This window comes from Tenrec ecaudatus, chromosome 4, assembly GCF_050624435.1.
Source record: "Tenrec ecaudatus isolate mTenEca1 chromosome 4, mTenEca1.hap1, whole genome shotgun sequence".
NCBI lineage: Eukaryota > Metazoa > Chordata > Mammalia > Afrosoricida > Tenrecidae > Tenrec > Tenrec ecaudatus.
The window spans coordinates 161,825,697-161,846,903 of record NC_134533.1 but is presented as its reverse complement, the minus strand read 5'-3'; positions in this window follow the sequence as shown (position 1 = coordinate 161,846,903).

Sequence of the window (21,207 nt, the reverse complement as noted above, 5' to 3'; positions counted from 1 at the left end):
AAAACTAAAGAATGCACTTAATGCAAGTGAGATAAAATTGATAAATTTTGATCGGACAATCCTTTCTGAAGGTAAAGTTTGGGGAAAAATAACAAAATAATTATAAGACAAATGTTATCCAAGAAGAAACTTCACTTTGTAAGGGATTTCCAAAGAATAACTTTGGAATGAAAAATGCCTATAGAAAATAGGCATAAAAATTAATTAGGATTTTAGACTAAGTATAGTGATAAATCCTAAAACACAACACAAAGAGAAGTAATAATATGGGGTATTCCCTGACTTATTCTCACCACACGCATACACACACATGCACACACACAATTTGCATAAGCAGAGAAATATACTTTGCTTCTTCACCCTAGATTCTGATAGATGCCAACATTCTAAGAAAGCATAGATTGCATCTTTGAATTTTAAAACCACCAGATTAGCCATCCATTGGAATAAGTAATAAATATTTTAATATAAAAATAGACATTGTAGCACACTTATTGCTTTTTCCAACCCAGGAGTTACTTGATGTATTAGAAAGTAAAAATTGAATTACACAGGTAAATGGGGGAAAATAAATAGTAGAAGAAGAGACACTAGTTAAATTTATAGTTATTGCAATGACTTCCAGTTCTGAAAGTCTGTTTCTTTGTATTCTGTTTCTCTACAAATAAATCTTTTGATTTTCTATCATTCGATAGTACCATGAAATTTCTGATTAGTGATAGAACATTCTTTTTCTCATGGTTAATTATTTCTTGCGATTTTATGCATTGAATCTATTATCAAGTTCCACTTTAGTATATAGTTCAGTTATACTAATCGAATGTGTTTACAGACATTACTTCATTCATGAATTCTGCTTCTTTTGTATTCAGTATTGGATATTTGTATATCTCTAAATCATACTCTGAGAGATTTATCAATTTACAGACATATCCCATTATTTCATTTTTGCTCTGTTACACTTTGGCATTTTTACCCAGCAGTGTTGATAACTATACACATACACATTAGGGAAAAAAGTATTACTACAAAATTTATAGAAATATATATCTATTAAGCAAACATATCAAAATATGAAAATATTGCTTGGGGACATGTCATCTAACTAAGCCCATACCCTTCTGAAAGAAGCACTTCTATGTCGCTAATCCTTCCCTGTAAGCTGTCTATGCACTTGTATTTATAACCTAAAACCCTCTGAATTCTGATGAATAATGACCTTATATGGAATTTCTGATTGTAGATATTTATAGCAGAGTAGAAAATGTAGAGTAGAATATTACTACTGATGGGGATTTGAACCAATGACCACGTGATTAGGAGCACAATATTTACCCAACAGTGTCATCAGGGCTCCTTCTTCAAATTATATCATGTCAAAATGTCAGTTTTGGATCATCCTGGGACTCAAATCATGTTTCTTTTAAAGAATTCTTTAATTTTAGGGTATAAAAAACCCTGAATGGTAAGATCAGAGTTATAAGGTGCAGTCTACAAATTTTCCACGGGAAAGTCTCATCAATCAGTCTTCGTTACTCTTGCAGACAGATAATTAAGTTGATTGGGGAAAAAAAAAACAAACAAGAAGGCTTTTGGCTCACCAATGCATTTTTCAATTTTATTTAACATTCTTCATTTTAAGTCCCTGTGATTATCCCATGCCCTTTAAGAAAATTGTTCAAAAGATTACTGTTTCAGAATCCTAAAAAGCACTCAGCATAATTTATGAACTGACCTCACTGCCTTGAGTTCCACGGGGCCAACCGAGCTCTCATGCTGTATCTACTTTTTCTGAAGGCACCCTAAGGAGACTAGGACAAGTTTTATTACTGTGAGATCTTGTTTGCGGTCATCCACATTTCAAAGACGTTTCATATGCTTTGCTTGGAGTAATCCCATGCATGTGTGAACTAGAACCATAGTAGCATTTTATTTTTATTTACACACACATCTATCATCTATCTATCTACGAGAGTTATCTTCTGAATTTCCACTTCTTTATTTAATCAATTTTGGAAAATTCTATGCGATATATAGTCAACTATTTGCTGGACTCTGTTATTTTTGCCTTTTCCCTCTAGCATCTAGCTACATGTCTGCTAAAGTATTTATCTCAAATTCTTCTACATTAGGGGCCAGCCAAAAGGAAGACCATTGGCAGGATGGAGAGACACATTAGCTACAACAATGGACTCAAACATAATAACAAGTGTTGTTGGTGTTTTATTTTGTTGTATAGGGTTGCTATGAGTTGGAACCAATTGGTTGTCACCTAACAATGCATACTGTGTTCTCTCCATGACATACTTAGACTAATTTCCTTTGATGATTCTTTTTCCAATTAATTAAATTTCTTTTATTATCTAGTTAAAATGTTTCTTGGGATTGGTTGAACTACCAACAATAAAAATATAAATATGGAACTAGATAACTCTGCTTGACTGTCAATAAAAAAACTATTGGTTGTAAACATTGGTATGGAATTATATACATCAAGTCTCTATCACAAGAAGAGTTGAAATATAATTGGTGAAAGAATTGAAATTGTGCATATGTGAAAGGGATATCAAATGTAGGTGCAACATACCAGGCATTTGGGATACACAAGGAAAACAGTATCTGAAAAGATAGGGGTACCCTGTAGTTTTGGCTGTGTCCTTTATAAACTGGAGATGAAAAATGTCAGTTAATATCAACTGAAATTGAAAGGTAAATTGTGCTATTTTTTTCTATAGACCAAGAATTAGAGAAGATAGCAGGGGGCAGTGGATTATTTAATGTGGCTCTTCTAGTTAAAGTCTCTATTCCCACCATGTAAATCTGCTGCACAAGACCTTTGTAGAGTCTTAAAAAGCAAGGATGTTACTTTGAGGATTAAAGAGAACCTCACCCACGCCATGGTATTTTCAATCATGTCATATGCACATGAAAGTTACATGGAATAAGAAAGACTGAAGAACAATTGATAGATTTGAATTATGGCACTAGATAACAATATTTTAAATACCATGGTTGCCAAAAGAGAAAACAAATCTGTCTGTATAGACGTAGAGCAGAATCGTCCTTAGAGGCAAAGATGGTGAGGCTTTGTCTCACATCCTTTGGACATGTTATCAGGAGAGACCAGTTCCTGCAAGTAGATGGTCAAGAAAAAGAGAAAACTCTCAATGAGATGAAATGACACAGTGGCTGCAACAATGGGCTCAAGCCTAAGAGCAATTTTGAGGGTGGTGCAGGATGGGCAGTGTTTTGTTTGGCTGTACCTAGCGCCACAACGATTCATGGTTAACTCGATGGGACCTGACCGTCAAAACCCCCTGTAGAGGTCCTACGGCTCTAATGTGTGTTAGAAGAGTCCTGAAGCGCAATGTTCGTATACAGCTGTTCCCAACTTAGTGTGATCCACGTGCTGCAGAGGAGAGCTGAGTCCCTCGGGGCTTTCTTATGGCTATGACCTTTCTAAAGGCGATTCCGGGACCTTTTTGAGGGGCTTATCTCTGTCCCTTCAAAATTGCAACTAGTCAGTAATAGCCAAGAAATTCACACTTTGTGCCTAGCTTAACCCCAGGGTTACACTAACCAATATTTTTATGCATCCTACATGTATGTGTATACATAGGTGTGTTTATTCGTATACATCCTTTATTCAAGTTAATAGATTTAATAATTATGATAGTGACATTTAGAGTCACAGGACATGTTTACAATTCTGGCTCCCTTAATCACTTGATGCTCCAATTTTATCCAAGAAAACCCCCTTTTACCTTGTTATCCTCATTTGTAAATTGAAATGTACCATTTGGTTAAGATTACAATTGGTTGCAAAATGCATTGGTTGCACTTAAAATATATAATCCATTACAAACCCTTAATGAATTATAACATATAATTAGGTAGTAACATAATTTCTGAGATTCATGGTTCAAAATTTTGGGAGACCACTAAAATATAGGAATCACATCCATCCCAAATAAATAAAAAATTTTGAAAAGAAAATAAAGAACAGTTAAGAAAGAATCTTCCAACTATTATGTTTGAAGACAAGATAAATTAATTATCAATGTGAGGTGGTAGTAAAATAAAACATTATTTAGTGTGATATTTTAAGATTTGAATTCCTTCACTTATACTCAAAATACTACTGTTGACTAGATGACAGTGAATTTCAGTTTCAGTTTTGTCTTCTTTCACTGATGAAAATTTTAGAATAGTAATAGCTACATATTTTAAGTTTACCAATATAGGGGCGGCTTAAACACCTGTTCCACAGGTACTAGTGGAATGATCAAATCAATGAATAACTAATATACCAAGATTAACAATTATTTCCATGAACATATTACTTACTTTAGTTTTCTTTTTTGGGGATTTTTTTATTAATAATTTTTTTATTGGGGCTCATACAACTCTTATCACAGTCTGTACATACATCAATTGAGCAAAGCACCCTTATACATTCGTGCACTCGTCATTCTCAAAATTCACCTTCCACTTGGGTTCCTGGAATCAGCTCGGTTTCCCTTTTTCCCCTTCCCCTTCCCTCCCCACTCCCCTCTTCCCCCTCGTCCCTTAAAAGTTTATTAATAATTATTATATCTTATCTTACACTGCCCGGCGTCTCCCCTCACCCACCTCCCCATTGCCCATCTCCCAGAGAGGAGGTTACACATAGATCTGTGAGATCGGTTCTCCTATCAGAAGAACATGTTAAAGTTGATGTTTCCGTTTCAAGTATCCCGTGCACCTTTTACACATATTTGTTTATTTAATTTTAGTGCTATGTTAATTTTTCCAATTGCTAAGTGAAATGTTTCTGTAATAGTATTATTAATAATCAAATAAAATGTATTATCTGGGCCAATTTGAAGGGGGGGGTGTTTATAATTGGAACCAGGATTGATATGATCTAAAAGAGTAACTTGGTGTTTTCGCTGCTCATTTTCAGGCACAAGATGGATGTAACAATGCCAATTTTAAGTGAAATGTTATCATGAATATTGCATTATACGAAGTAAAATTATTTATTTATGGCTCTTCTATCCTATTAGATGATTGGATGGGACCAAGAAAATAAGTGAAACTCTCTTAGAAGAGATTGGTCAGTTTTGTCATAGCTCTGATCCTAAGGGAACCATTTCAGATGGTGGAAGAAAAGAAATCCATTATCATCCAGAAAGGTGAGCCAACAGCCTAAGGTGGTGGAGACAGTAGGGACATGAGAGACCAGGCGGCGAGAGCGTAGAGCGATGATGAAGCAGGGAGGCAGAGAAGAGGATCAACACCAAGATAGTGAGGCAGAGCGATGGGCTCACCTTCCACAGAACAGTCAGAGGTCAGGACCAGCGGGAGCAGTGGATTATTACCTCAGAATAGGAACTACTGTGGACAAAAGATTGTATCGGTAATGTTTTTTGACGCTAATTTGTGGTAACCCCTTGTCATCCCTAATAAATCTCCGTAACTGTATTGTCTGGGGTTTCTATGTGGTCTTTACATTACACTACATTATTGATCCCAGCAGAAGAGCAGAGTGCTGTGGGAGAAATGGTTATCAGAATAAGGTTAGCAAAGCAGGAAGGGAGAAGGTGTGTTTGACTTCAGCCTCGCGACAATCCCCCTTACGCTGGTGCGAAGTTGGTTCTTTCTCCCTTTGTGTAGCCAGAAGTTAGATGTGGCTTCTGCCCCATTTCTTCACAAAACAATAAACAATTGTACAATTCAGGTTAAAGATAAGATTGTTTCCTACTCCTGGAGACAAAATAAGTGTGGCAGAGGTATAATTAGAATTATTAGAAATTGAATTTTGTAGGATTTCTTATAGGGATGATAAAATGCATAGGCAATCAGGACTAGTAATCTGAAATATGTAATTACCATTTTTATTTTCTGATCTTACTGTGTATAGGCAGTTATTTCCTCTTGCTGTGATCTATTTTATATTGAGTAAATTCAACTTCCTATCTTGCTGCTATTTTTAAAAAATTAATGCACTTCAAAACTAATATGCTTAAAACTAAAGCAACAGATCCTATTCTTGATTTTTAAGGTTTAATTTTATTTCATTTTCAATGGCAAATGTCATCAAATTATTTTGATATATTGGCAGCATTTGAGAAATTGCACATTTTAGGCATCAGTTTAATTAATGGAAATTGCTACATATATTTACTATGACTCTTCACCATTTAAATATAGAGATTCAGGTGCACAAGTAGATAAGCACACAAATATAGATTTAGCACGTGCAAAAAAAGATTGGGAATCATTGCTATCTCATGTTGAATGGTGCTATACTTCATAGGGTTTTCAATATTTATGATCCTTCAGAAAATGATCGCTAGAACTTTCTTTGGATGTATCACTGATCGATTGGTAAATATCTAAACTCTCAATTAACAGCTGAGACCTTACCATTTTGTGTGACTTTGTGACTCCTGGTGTATATACAGATGTAGATATTAATATTCACACTGCTTCTGATGCTTTTTCTACTACCTTTCACTCATCCAAACATCTATTGTGTCTGAATAAATAAAATCTAATAAAAACAGTATATAGAGAAAATAAAAGTAATACTATAGAGCATGTAGAATTTATTCAATAAATTAACCTTTTGTTTATCATTAGAACTCTTAGAACAATTCTTTTTTTCCCGAGATGTTCCACTCTCAGAGATTAATATTTTATTACTTTTTTTTCTCTTTTCAAAGACCTTCCAAAGAAAGGGAATGTTATCTATTTTAAAATAAAATGAGTACAGATTATTCTGTGTTGCAGTTATCACTGGTTTTAAGGAATTTTGTTATAAATATAAAATACATTATGGAATTATAGTGCTGTTACTTTTCTTGTGTTTTAAAAGAGAATTCTTTACATCATCTTAAGAATTATTGCATTTATTACTTATGATTCTTTGATTATTTTCAACTACGCTGAAAGGATACAAAGTAGCAAAGGAATAATGATATCATGTTGCAGAATGATGCAGTAGTGAAATAAGTCATCATTGTCCTTTTTTATCTTATCAAAAATATTGTGTCATCATCCAAGAATGTATTTAAAAAGTCTGATGACACCATTAAATTAGCCTGCCTTTATATTTCACTGAAAATAGCTGGAATGAAAACCTTTACACTCTCTCCTCATATAGGTAAAGAGAAAAATAAGTAAACCTTATAGTTATTAGTTTAATTGAATGAGTAGATTAGTTCAAATAGAAATAAGCAATCTAGATTCTAATGAAGATATTGAAATTAATCATAATAAAATATAAGCGCATGTATCTTTAGATGATATTTTAAATGATGTTTTTCTAATAAACTCCTGAGGAAAAATGGAAATTCAATATTGCTTTATTTTTTTTATAAATCATTTTATTGGGGGCTCATACAACACTTATCAAAATCCATACATACATCCTTTGTGTCAAGCACATTAATGCATTTATTGCCCTCATCATTCTCAAAATATTTACTTTCTACTTGAGCCCTTGGTATCAGCTCCTCATTTCCTCCCTCGCTCTTGGCTTCCTCTCCCTCAAGAAACCCTGATAATTAATAATTTATTATTATTTTGTCATGGCTTACACTGTCTGACATCTCCCTTCACCCACTGTTATGTTGTCCATCACCCAGGAAGGGGGGTTATATGTTGCCCCCTTTTACTCCACCTTTCCTCCACCCACCACTGGTCCTGAGGGGTTCATCTGTCCTGGATTCCCTGTCTTTGCAATTCTTATCTGTACCAGTGTACATCCTCTGGTCTAGCCAGACATGTAAGGTAGAATTGGGATCATGTTGGTGGGGGGTAGGAAGCATTAAAGAACTAGAGGAAAGTTATATGTTTCATCATTGCTACACTGCACCCTGGCTCATCTCATCCCTGTGAATTGTCTGTAAGGGGATGTCCAGTTGTCTACAGATGGGCTTTGGTTCCCCACTCTGCACTCCCCATTATTCACAATGATATGGTTTTTTGTTCTTTGATGACTGATACATCATCCCTTCGACACCTCGTGTTACACAGACTGGTGTGCTTCTTCTATGTGGGTTTTGTTCCTTCTCAGCTATATGGTCGCTTGTTTATCTTCAAACATTTAAGAACCCAGATGCTATAACTTTTAATAGCCCAGCACCCTTAGCTTTCTTCAGAACATTTGCTTATGCATCTGATTTGTCTTCAGTGATCATGTCAGGAAGGTGTCATCAATGCCAGATTAATTGAATAAAGTATTCTTGTATTGAGGGAGTACTTGAGTAGAGGTCCAATGTTACCTTAATACTAAACCTATAAATATATGCATATATATCTGTTTCCCCATCATCATATATAAATATATTTACATATGTACATGCCTGTATTTAGACTTTTATAAATGCCCTTTACCTCCTAGTCCTTTCCTCTATTTCCTTTTACTTTCTTCTTGTCCCTCTAACATGCTCAGCTTCATTTGGGTTTTAGTAATTCCTCTAGGTTACATTGCCCTTGATCATGCCATACCAGGGCTCCTACATCCTCCTCACCACCAATTTTGGATCACTTGTTGTTCCCTTGTCCTTATGTTTGTTAGTACCCACTTCCTTTACCCCGCCTCCTGGAACTTTCAGTCCTATTTTCTCCTCCAGATTGTTTATCCCACCTATCTTATTTACATAGACCTGCAGAGATAATACTATGCAGAAAACAAGACAAAGCAAAACAGCAACAAAAGAAAAGAAAACAACAGACAAACCATTGACAAAAAATAAATAAAAAGAAAAGCCTGTAAGTTCAAGTTCTGTTTATTGGCCTTTAGAGTGTTTTCTGGTTCAGTCTGATGGGGTGCCACATCCTGGCCCCAAAGTCTGTTTTTGGTATTTCCTCAGGACTTCATTGCTCTGCTTCCCTTGCTGTTCTGCTGCATTCCCTTAGTGAGTTGCCTTGGTGTGGTGGGGTCAGATTGGGCACCATTTCCACACTATGTCTCCAGTGTTGTCCCCCATAGAGCCATGGATTTCTTGCAGTTAGTAAACTTTGATGATTACTTTTTTCTTAGTAAATTAAAAGTTAAATGTCCTGAGTTTTTAACTTTTCACAAAAGCCTATTAGGTAAATATATATATTTGAAAATAAAGTAAATTATTCTGAAGTGCCCATAGTTTAAAATAATGCAGAATAAGAACTTATCACAGTTAAATATCAATTCCATCTACTCTAAATTTGAACTTTGTTTTAGTTTTCTTTTTATAACAACTACTCTTACTACGAAGATATACATAAAAATTCAACTGAGTCCCCTGATCTTTTAAATTTATGATATCTTTGAGACTCCTCAATGTCCACAGTACTTGCAAATATCAGAGCAAATAAATGGCCTAGATCTCTATACAGGTGCATGCACACTTACACACACACACTGAGAGAGAGGCAGCAAGATTGTAAGAGCGATTTAAAATTTGGACAAACATGTTTAATTTAAAATACATAGGAAGAATTGAATTGAATGTTTTTTTCCTCAAACGTAATCTGAGAAATTTCCTAGTAGGATATATTATAGGTGTACTAATTAAAATATATTGTTAGTTTGGGGGTAATTATGTTTTTTTCTCTTTTCATTAAGAATTATTTGTAGGGTCGATATTTGTATTTGTGTGAGTACATTAACCATTTATTTGGATCATGGCATGCTTTCTTAAATCTAAGTTTCCAAATATCAAATCCACTTTTGTGCAATACAATGTTTAGTTAGCAAACAAAATGCACAACTTAGCTTACTCTCATTCTTATTTATTTTCAGTATATCCTCATGTGAAAAAAACACACCTCCCTTCATCTAATGATGTGTTGACAATATTTTTAATTGTGTTTTAAAATATTTGTATTATTAAATTAAAATTAATTAACTATTGCTTAATTTATACAGTTCTATTATTTAAAAAAATAAATTATCTAAATAATGTTTGTCAAGTTAGAATAATTTTACTTTTATTTCTAGTGCCATATTTTTGAAGACCTTTTATAGCAGTTGTCATTAAGTGTTAAGAGTTCATTATGGTTATTCAGTATTTATTTATACAAACATTTAAATACAGAGAGCTAATTGCGTCTAAGTCAGTTTCTGAAATTTCAGTTAATTGACATTGGAGCTTAATAAATGATTAATATTAAGAAATGCTTCCATAGAAAGTGATAGGTAAAATGTTTTTTATAAATTCTTTTATAATATATATATTATAGTCCATTCATTTTATGAAAAAATAAAGCAATGTTTAAAATAAAGTGGAAGCCATGAAAGTGCCATATTATGTTGTGTGACAATGCAGCTCTGTTTAATTAACCTCAAATTATGAAACACATGAAAGGACTGTGACATAGTAAATGATTGGTTTTGTTCGAATACAATAGTGTTCATAGATATTTGTTATGGAATCTATCTAAATCCAGAGTATACATTCAGTGAGGAAGTAAATTAAACTTCAAAATTAAGCATTGAATACTAAATTTCATTATTTTATTTGATAGCTATAGTACTCATTAAATTCACCAAATATGTTAAATTGATAAAGTGTTGTATAATATTCTAGTTGGAAAAAAGAAAATGACTCCTGACTTCTGAGCTTAATATTAACTCAGTAGAGTAAAAGCAAATCAGTTCTAAAAGCATCAGAAAAAAATTAGTATTAAATAGCACTTAATGCTCTTTTTTGGAAATACTAAAATAATTTTCCATAAATTTGATGTTCAAAACTCCAAAAAGCTTAAGGAAGATAACTTTTCAGAAGTGCATATTTTAAGCAAGTCAGTGGGTTTTACTGCACTTTCATCTATCTTTTAAATGTTGTCACATATATTTGGATAATTTTATAGACACAGAATGTTTATGAAAACAGAAATATTGTCTATTCAGTGGGTCATTGGGCTAATGTAAAGCTGCATTAATTATTGGAAAAAATGATAAGATTTGCTTTAAATGCAAGTGGCTACAATTTATTAGAGAAATATTAAGTTTTAGACTAGGAGAGAAAATATATTCCTCTGTTTTTTCCCTGAGTTATTTATGCTTAATTATTTACTGATTATTCATTTAATGATAATCTAAAAGTTATGCTAATATGTAGTTTCAAATTGATTTCAAATTAAGTAATATTCATATGCCTCATACTTATAGAAATAACTGTACATTAAAATTTCATAGACTGACAGTTATAAATTTTGAAGGAATATATATGTTTTCAAATATATATAGATATTAGATATACCCTGTATGTATATATACACATAAATGAATCATAATTCACATGTAATACTTATTTAGAAAAGATACATTTATAATTAATTTTCTATTTTGCTTCATAAATTATGAAAATGATCTTCTCTCCTACTTCTCTGAGGCTAAAAGCAATTATGTATTCCATAAGAGGGGCCATGCAGCTGTCCTTATGTTGGATAATAAAAATATTTTCTGTTCATTTCTTTATAGACCATCCTAGGTCATTCAGAGACATATTGCATCAATTGATATTCCTATGATACACCAATGTCTTCATTTCAAAGAAAGAAAATAAAAGCTAAGAGATTCTACAAGTAAAAAATGAGAGTATTGCACTCATTTTATTGCCCTTCCTGGAAAAATTTTGCAAAGCATGTTTCAGGAATCCGTTTATAATACTTATTTAGAAAGTGGTTAAAAATCCCTATTTCTTGACACAACTCAAATCAATTAATTATATTTTAGAGGATTCTGTGGATAGCTATTTCATGCTTATTTCCAAAAACATCAACTAAGAATTCCATTTTTAAGACTCACATTTCTAAACCCCCAAATTATTCTTTTAAATCAGTTCTTCACAATGCTATGAGATGTGATTGTCATGTCCCATCAGCCGCACAGGATGCTTGAAGACATCATCATATCGTGTATATAAAGCCTGCTCTGGCAAGACGTTACCTTGTGGTTGGCAATCTACAATTGAAGCCGCCATTGGGTGCATTTTCTGTCTGTTATTCATCTGTTTGTCAGTTGATTGGTTTTATGTTGTTTTCTGGTTGCGAGAGTAATACCAGTCTTGTGGGATAAAGAATCAATTCGAGGACACATATTTTGCTAAAATGCATCTTTCACTGTATTAACCCAGTAGTGAGGGGATTCTCTACTTTCTAGTAAATTATTTTCTGCTTAAGGGACCTTAAAATGGTTGAAAATACTAAGAGGCTGAGAATGCATGGCTGTATATATATCCACTACTGCTAATATGTCCACTAGCTATATCCTAAGGGATTAAAGGCTTCTTATGTTTTCACAATCATTCTATCAGTCACATCATGAAGTTGATGTAACCAACAAAAGTCGATATGGGCACTATTGTGATAAAGTTTTTACTCCTTTTGGGAGAACACAGCTGAGTGCACACACGCATGTAAACATAATAACCAATATGCATCATAGTTTGCAAAGCACATATTCAAGTGTGTCACCTGTTTGTTTATTGGTTTGTGGATATTCTTTATTTATTTGTAGGGACAAAACTTTCTATTTTGTATGCTAAAAATATTATTGGGTGTTGTTTAATTCTAACAGCTATTTTAAAAGTTTTTAGAGTAATATTGACTTAATTTTGATAAGCAATTCTGCAAATTCTACAAATATGTATATCAGTGTAACCACTAACACTGTGATGTAATAGAACTGTCCATTCACTCTGAAACTCTGCTCACCCTAGAGTTGCGGTCACACGTGACCTCACTACTAACCTCTAGAAAACATTTGTAAGTTTTGCTTTTCTCCAGCATTACAGTTTTATCCTCTATCAATGTCCTATGAATGGAATCCAATCATTGTTTTAGTGGTTGTTGTTGAGCCAATTCTGACTCATGGCAACCCATATGCTTGAGTAGATCTCTCCAGGGATTTTTACTTGCTGAAATTTTAGTGAGAGTAAATTGCCAGTTCTTTCCTATATGCTACCTGTGGGTATACAGAAATTGCCCAATCATTAATACCACACGAAGGTAAAATTTATATGAAGGTAATTAAAAATAGTTGCAGCAATACATCAGCAGGAACTGCCAGAAAGTCAACTTTTTGTGTTTTATTTCAGTAGAGAATATCTAAGAAGGGATATATTAGGTGGACATTGGCTAATAACTGACTACCCCAAATCAGTTTTTGTGTATTTTATTGACTATGAAAATGCATAGTCTGTTGAACATAAAAATCAGTTTTTGTGTATTTTATTGACTATGCAAAGGCATAGTCTGTTGAACTCTGTTGAACATAAAAAAAAATCTAAAAATCGTCTTGTGGATAATGGGAATTCTAGAACAGTTAGTGCCCCTGCAGCAGCTGTACACCAGGGGTGGAGGAATGTCCTGCAATGGGCCTCATAAAGTCCACTAAGTCATCACTACCAGCTAACAAGACACAGACCTCACCAAAGAGAGGCAGATCCAGGCAGCGCATTAGGGCTGAGTTCATTAACCGTTTGACCAGCACGGCTTGTGAGTGATGTTCGGAAGATTCACATGACCCGTGGCAGAACAAGTTTCCCCACTTCTGCTGTACGTAGACTAAAAGGCAGAGTTTCATGCAGAAAAGGGGGATACCTCTTAACTTAAATTAACTCCATATTTACTCTGTATGCTTAACAAATACTGCAAGAAGCCTCACTCTTATGAAAAGAACTTGGTTCCAGCCGTGAAGGAGTCTCATTAGCAACCTGTAATATGCAGATGTCACACCTTGCTTGCAGAAAGCACGGGAGACACGCAGCTCTTGCAGGACTTGGTGACAGCAGCCTTCCATGTAGATTATAACCCAGTGTTAAGAAAACACAATTCCTCCCAACTATGCCACTAGAAAACATTATCGTCAACTTAGAAGAGATTCAAGCTGTTACATAATTCCTTTTACTTCATCCACAATAAACACTCGGTCAAAAATCATATGATAGATGGTATTGGGGGAAATTTGCTGCAAAACTTCATTAAAGTGGTAAAGAGCAAAGATAACATTCTGAAGAGTAAGGTTAACCAGACTCATGCCATAACATTTTATATCCATATGAATATGAATGCTGGACAAAGCATAAGGAAGACCAATGAAGAACTGATCTATTTGAAGTACAGTGTAGACAGAGAAGATTGAAAGTAACATGGACTGCCAGAAATAAAGAAGTCTATCTTGGAAGAAGTATAGCCAGAATGCTCCTTAGAAATGAGGATGACAAGATTTCATCTCATATACTTTGGATGTGTAATTTGGAGATCCAGTTCCTGGAAAAGGTCATCATCACTGATAAATTAGAAGACCAGCAAGAAAGGGACATTTACTCTAAGATGTATAAATACAATGGCTGCAGCAATGGGCTCCACCATAACACTTGTAAGAATGGCACACGAAAGGGCAGGGTTACATGGGGTTGCTATGAGCCAGAAACACCTTCATGGGGCTTGATACCAACAACATATATACATGCACACACACATTTATTTATATATGATTACATAATCACATATTAAATCTAAGTATGGATTTTCTAATTAAAATATTATTCAAAATGAGGAAAATGTACAGTAATTAAAATATATAAGGTAATTTGCTTTAGCTATGTTGATATTAAAGCTAGAAGCTAAATTATAAAATATCTAGTCTGTCACAAGACTTAATAGAAAGGTTGTTATTATGTTTGTTGTTGTTAGTTTTGCCAATGTTACTTTTATAAAATTTGTTTTGTTTTCTTAAGTCTAGAGTTACCTTACCAAACATTAATTGTACTTTTTAGACAAAATTTTATTTTTCATACAAAGCTTACTAACTGACACAGGAAAAATCAGAAGAAAGGAAAGATGCTTTATAAGGGTGAATTCCATTAGTAGAAGAAATAAAACAGAAGTTAGTACACTTCTGTTTGGAGAAGGAAGGGCAATTTATTCATTGCTTTGTCCTAGAGAAATCAAAGTATATGTGTTAAGACACAAATATATTGGTGAATTTGATGATAAATAGATTAGGTGATTCTTTCCTGTCTACAACTTCCATTTTCTCTGTGAAGTTAGAACCTACATTTTCATTTGAAACTGCAATTGAACATAGAGAGGGGTTGTAAAGGATGGAGATATGGAGAGAAGTTATAAAATAGTTCTATTGGATGGCAGGGACACCATATGAATGCTGGCAATACTGAATACTCCATATGATAATTATAATTATCAATTAAAATCAAGAGTAACCCAATAGGTTTTCTGTTTAACCACCTTCAGTCCTTGAAAAGACATTTCACTCACAGTATGGTTAAGAGTATGCAGACTTCAGGCAGGAAAGTAAGTTTTATACACACCAGGGTATTGAAGGTGAGGTAGAACTATTTGCTGCAAGTGTTTCTTGTTTGCTTATACTTTGCAGCTTTTTTCACAGTTAGTTGTGGTGCCTGACTATATTTAGCCAGGAGATACTGAATGCCACCATCAAATCTGCTACTGACACCCCCTTTTTTTCCCTTCTCTCTTATGACCATTTGGAGGATGTATGTTCCAGGTAACAGAGCAACAAAACAAGCTAAAACTAACCAATTGACCTGTATCACACTGTACTATGAGGGTTCATAGAGCCAGTAAGATTCTTTCAGAACCTAACCACACTTTATTTAATTCATTCAAATTCAAAAACCAGTATCACAAGTGAGGTCTAACCATAAGAGAAACTTACAGCATATGACATTAAGTGGTTAGATGGTAGCCAGGCAGGTAAGGCATAGGGAATTTGAACCCTCATCCTGCAGTAGCAAATGGTAAACTGTCAGCATCAGCTGGAAAGAAGTTGGAGAAAACAGAGTAATAGGAAAGTATATTGGTACCAGTTGATGTTCAGAACATGATTATGGGAAGGGAGAGATGGAGTTCAATCAGTCAATAAGTGAGAGGAAATTATTGACATAAAAGTTGAAACTAAGAAATTGAAATATGAGTAATTTTCATCTTTCAGAAAGTTGCGTGATTGAAAATGTAAGTTCCTTCTAGACAGGAATATACATAATAAAGGATGAAGCTACAAAAAGTTTTGAGTAGGTATTGGCATATGTGCATATGACAATACATTGAGGTAATGGACAGCCTTTCGGCCTTTACTCAAGTTCTGCCTCAACTCAAGGACACTGTTCTTACAGCCTGGAATTCTGTGATGCTCACCCTCCTTGCACGATAACTAAAAGCAAAACAGATGCACAAACTAATGTGGTGAAAATGGTCCCCATCTAGCCAAAGGTTTAGCGCCTGGTGTCTTAAAGGTTTAACTTTAAAAAAGAAGTCATATAGGAGAGAAGCAGCAAGCCCACATGCAAGAAGCACACCAGCATTTGTGATCATGAGGAGTCAGTGGGATCAGGGAACAGGCATCAGAAGACCCAAAACAAACAATAAAAAAGCATATTGTTGAGAACTAGGGAGTTCAGAGCAGAGACTCTAAAACCCTTTTGTAGACAATGGCACATTCCCTCACAGAAAGGTCACAGTGAAGAAATAAGTCAACCAGTGTGCAGTACATCACCTTTGAAACACACAATATTCCTCTGGTTCCTTAGGCTTCCTCAAACACCTCCCTACCCTCACTATCATGACTGTAGTCCTGCCTTTCGCTGTGGGCTAGACCAGAGCATGTACACAGGTACAGGAAAGAGCTCATGACACATGCCATCCAGGTCAGATAAACCCCTCAGGAACAGAAATGGGAGCAGTGATACCAGCAGGGGAGCGGGCAGGTGGGGAGAGGGGAGGAGGAAGGGGGATCTGGTCACAGTGATGGATACTTAACCACCCCCACGACCCCCAAGGATGATGTACAACAGAAACCGTGGAGGAAGAGAGACAGTGGTCAGTGTAATATATGAAAATAATAATAATTTATAATTTATCCAGAGGTCACGAGGGTGGGAGAGGAGGATGGAGGGGAAAAGGAGGAACTTATATCAAGGGCTCAAATAGGCAGTAAATGCTTAGAAAATAATGATGGCAACATATGTATAAATATGCTTGATACAATTGATGTATGAATTGTTATGAGCTGTAAGAGCCCCCAATAAAATAATATAAAAAAGCTTTAAATAACAAATATCCTGTAAAAGCTTAAAAGTGGCATAGTGAAAAAAGTAAATTAAGAATGCGAACTGGTTTCCTGAGTTTTCAAACGGTTTCCAGAGAGCACCTGTTAGAATAAGTGAACCAAGTAAGTAGTTGATAAAACAAGGAAATTATTCATATTAGAGATTAAAATATAAACAAAAACTTTTCATTTGGCATGCGGAATGGACCAGAAACAGACGTATCAGTCTTTGGTGCTGCGGTGCTAACCGTGTGGTGCAATCGTGATCTCTCATCTGCTAACAAAGATGTCTGCACTCCTTACCCTCATAGATTTCCCCGGCAACCAGGATCCAGCAATCTGCTCCACTGAAAAACGTAGCCTAGGAATCCTGGTAAAGTAGGTCTACCTGCTCATCTAGACTTCCTGTGAGACTTCACACCACCAAAAATAGGTGAGAAGTGTGTTAGGCGGGGCTTTCTAGAGAAGCCAATCCGTGACACACGCCAGTATAGACAAACAAGAAATGACTCCATCATTGTAGGGGCGGATCCGTTCAGTCTGGTTCAAGTACACGAGTCAGGTGCAAGCTGAAGATTTCTCCTGACTCTTGTAGTTGCAGGGATGGATGAGCTAGAAGCAGGGAGATCAATCAGGATGACCACAGGCTGGTGAATCCAAGATTGACTGAATGACACCAAACTCTGTAGTCATTCAGCCTCAGAGGGTGGCTTCTGGGATTGACTGGATATAACAGGAGGTCAATGAACCAGATAGGTTACAATTCCAACATTAGGATGGAGGTACTGTCCACACACTGGCAGTTTATACTAAGAGTAGCCCACAGCCTGCAGGACACTGCCGTCAATCTTACCCAAGTTATGAGCAGATTACTGAGGTCTGACTTCCCCATGGGAGAGAAATGGGATTTTTATTACAGTAATGAGTTAGTCTTGGAAACTCACAGAGGCAATTCTACCCTGTCCTATAAGGTCCCTATGAGTCACCATAGACCTGATGGCAGAGAGGATTCTCCCCACAGCTGCTTGGCTACTTATCACTGAGATGACCACAGTGTGCTAAATCAGAGACTCAAGTTGACATAAAACCTATTGGAAGAAACTTAGTCTGATTCTGACAATACTATATTTACAATAGACACCAAGTTCCCATATTTTGAAATTTTGATAGTAAGAGATTAAAAGCAAATCTAGTATCTTCAGCTTTAGATCGATAAGAAAATGGCTTGAAAGCAAAGCAAGAAAGGAATATTCCTCATTATTTAACTCAGATCCTCTTGGGGACTAGAATTAAGGCCAAATTAAAAATAAGCTGACCTTTATTTATTGTTCTTGCTATTTGTTTAGGCTTTTCAGACCAAGAAGAACTACATCCATAAACGATGCATATCACTCCATATCACAAAAGGATTATGGAATTTTACTGGAACTGAGTAAGATTTGGGGGCGAGTTCCTTGAAAGAAGGGTGCAGATGAGTAGGAAAGCAGCAAAGCATTGATTAGTGAACAGAAAAACATGCATTGCTTCGTTCCCATTTTAATTAGGTACTATAAATCTCAGATCAGGCTTCTGAAATGTGAGGAAGATGAACATCATTGCCGAGAAAGATAGTACAGTGACCATCCTTCAGTTTCCCGCCACTATGTGCTTCGGACAAACCTGTTCCAGAAGAGAGAGCGACACTGGAGGAAGCACTCAAGGTTCTAGGCACAAATAAAGAGTTGGGTTTGCAAACCTCTAGGATCGTTAGTTTGATGACTACAGTTTTACAAGCCTACCTCGTCACGGAGGTCCAAAAGGAAAACGCATGCAGGCTCTGTGAAAGCATCCCCCTCAATGCTTTCATGAATAATTTCTTTTAGAAAAATCAACACAAACCTGGCGTTCATTAGTTTAAAATGGCCACGTTTTGTGATTTACTGTGCCAGTCCATCATCTCTGAAAACATTCAACCCTTTTCCTCGTAGATTGCTCCTTTCTGCCGAGAGGTTCTATAATTCACTGCAACCATTCAGACTTTGTGAACCGTCAAGGTCATGGCTGAAGTGGTTGTGGATGCTGGCAACTCCTAAATCCATGGGACAAGCATCAACCTGGAGGGTTCTCTTCATTCACATGTTTGCAAGGGCTGAGATACCCAAATCTGTAGGTCAGAGGGCAGGCTGTTGCTTCACAAAGCTGGGGATCTGGTGCATCAGGTCAGGGGATAGACTGCTATTGCAGGGGCTGAGAAGCCTGAAATCTGCACCGCAGACAGCAGGCAGCTGCCACCCTAGACTTGATACATAGCACTTTAGGTTGGAATATAGGCTGCTGGCTTAGGTTTCAAGAACTGTAGCCACATGGAGATAAGGCAGAGGCACAATTAAGAGTAAAAGAGAGTAAAAGTTTACCGGAGTATTGCTAAATATTAGATGCAAACATCTTCCCTAGGGAAACAAATCCTGGTGACGTGAGTCATGCCCCCATTAAGATGGAAACTCAAAATATAACCCACCCTAATCCCATTTTATTAATAATCAATTTACTCCATAATGAGACCATAACCACATGCTTTATGATAAGACTTGATAATATATCAGAAATGAAAGAATCTCGCTTGAAAAGCCATATCCAGTCATTCTCTGCATAATTGGGCTGATAGGGCTGCCTGAGTAAATTCCCCCCTCCCATTTCTATTTAGTCTCTGGCTTATTTCTTTGTGCATTTATGTGTTTGGGGTTTAATTATTAGATTTAATACAAGACTGTATCTTTCCTTCTATTGTCGTGAGGCGTCATCGATCGAGTGGGACCTGACTGATGGCCACCCTGTGCACAACGGAAGGAAACGTTGCCCGATACTGCATCATCTTACACTTGTTCCTATCACAGCCATGGGGGAAACTCATCTCCTCGAGGGCCTTCGCCTCTTAGGTGCCACCCTATTTTCTCAGCCACGACAACTTTCTCCAGAGACCGGTTTCTTCTAACAACATGTCCAAAGCATGTACGGAACATTCTGGCTGTACTTTTGCCAAGACAGATTGGTTTGTCCTTGGTCCTTTCAATATTTTTCTCCAAGTACCATAATTCAAAATCCATTAATTCCTCTGCAGGCTTCTTAGTTAATGTCCAAGCTTCACATGCATATGAGGCGATGGAGCAGTGGTGATGCATAGGGGTGCGTTCACAAGGCTGTCAGTTTGAAGCCACCAGGAACTCGAAGGGGAAAGACGTGTCTTTCTACCCCCGTCAATAGTTATAGTCCAGGGACCTCCCAGGCTGCTCTACTCTGTCCTATAGGGTTGCTATTCCTTACAGGTGTGTATAATTATCGCATTAAAAAATTTATGTGAAATTTCAAACAAAAAACTTAAACAAACCACTGAAATGAATTTGGTTTCTCTGGCTACTTTCAAAAATTAGTTTTGGTATCTCAATTTATAATTTAAAAGAACAAATAAGTAAATAACTGAAATACATATTTTAATGACTTTAGAAAACCTTTATAGATTTGTTGACTATGTATCTACCCATTCTTGAAGTAATGTTATTAAAGATTTCAATGTAATTAATTGTAACGTAAATCAGAAATATTAATAGGATCATATTCTATCAGTATACTTGATTATAAACCATATGGCCCAGCAATTATTGTGGATCTTACCTAAAATTCTTGTTTGATCATTTGATTAAATTTAAATTATATTAGTTATTCATAAAACCACTAACTTTTATATAATATTCTATATAATATGTATAATGGTTAGATTATGTACACCTGCATTTATAATCAGACATACACTTCTAAATGACTTTCTAGACTTAAATGAGCATTAATTATACTGGTTTATTACAAATTTCATATTATTAATTCTCAATATATCGATAAGCTTGAAAGACTTAGAATTTCATTGACTTCTTTTAGAAGATATTGTATATAAGATTGCTTATCATGATTATAAGATTATTATTCAATGTTTTAAGTCTATGTAACTATTAGTGCACGCATTTATCCTGTAGATTTTATTAATATATATCATAAAAAGTTATGAACTTGAAGAAATGTGAGTTTTAAATTGAGATATTTTTGGCTAAATGTAAGCTATCCATTAAAACCTCAATTACACACATGATTACCTCTGCAATCATTTT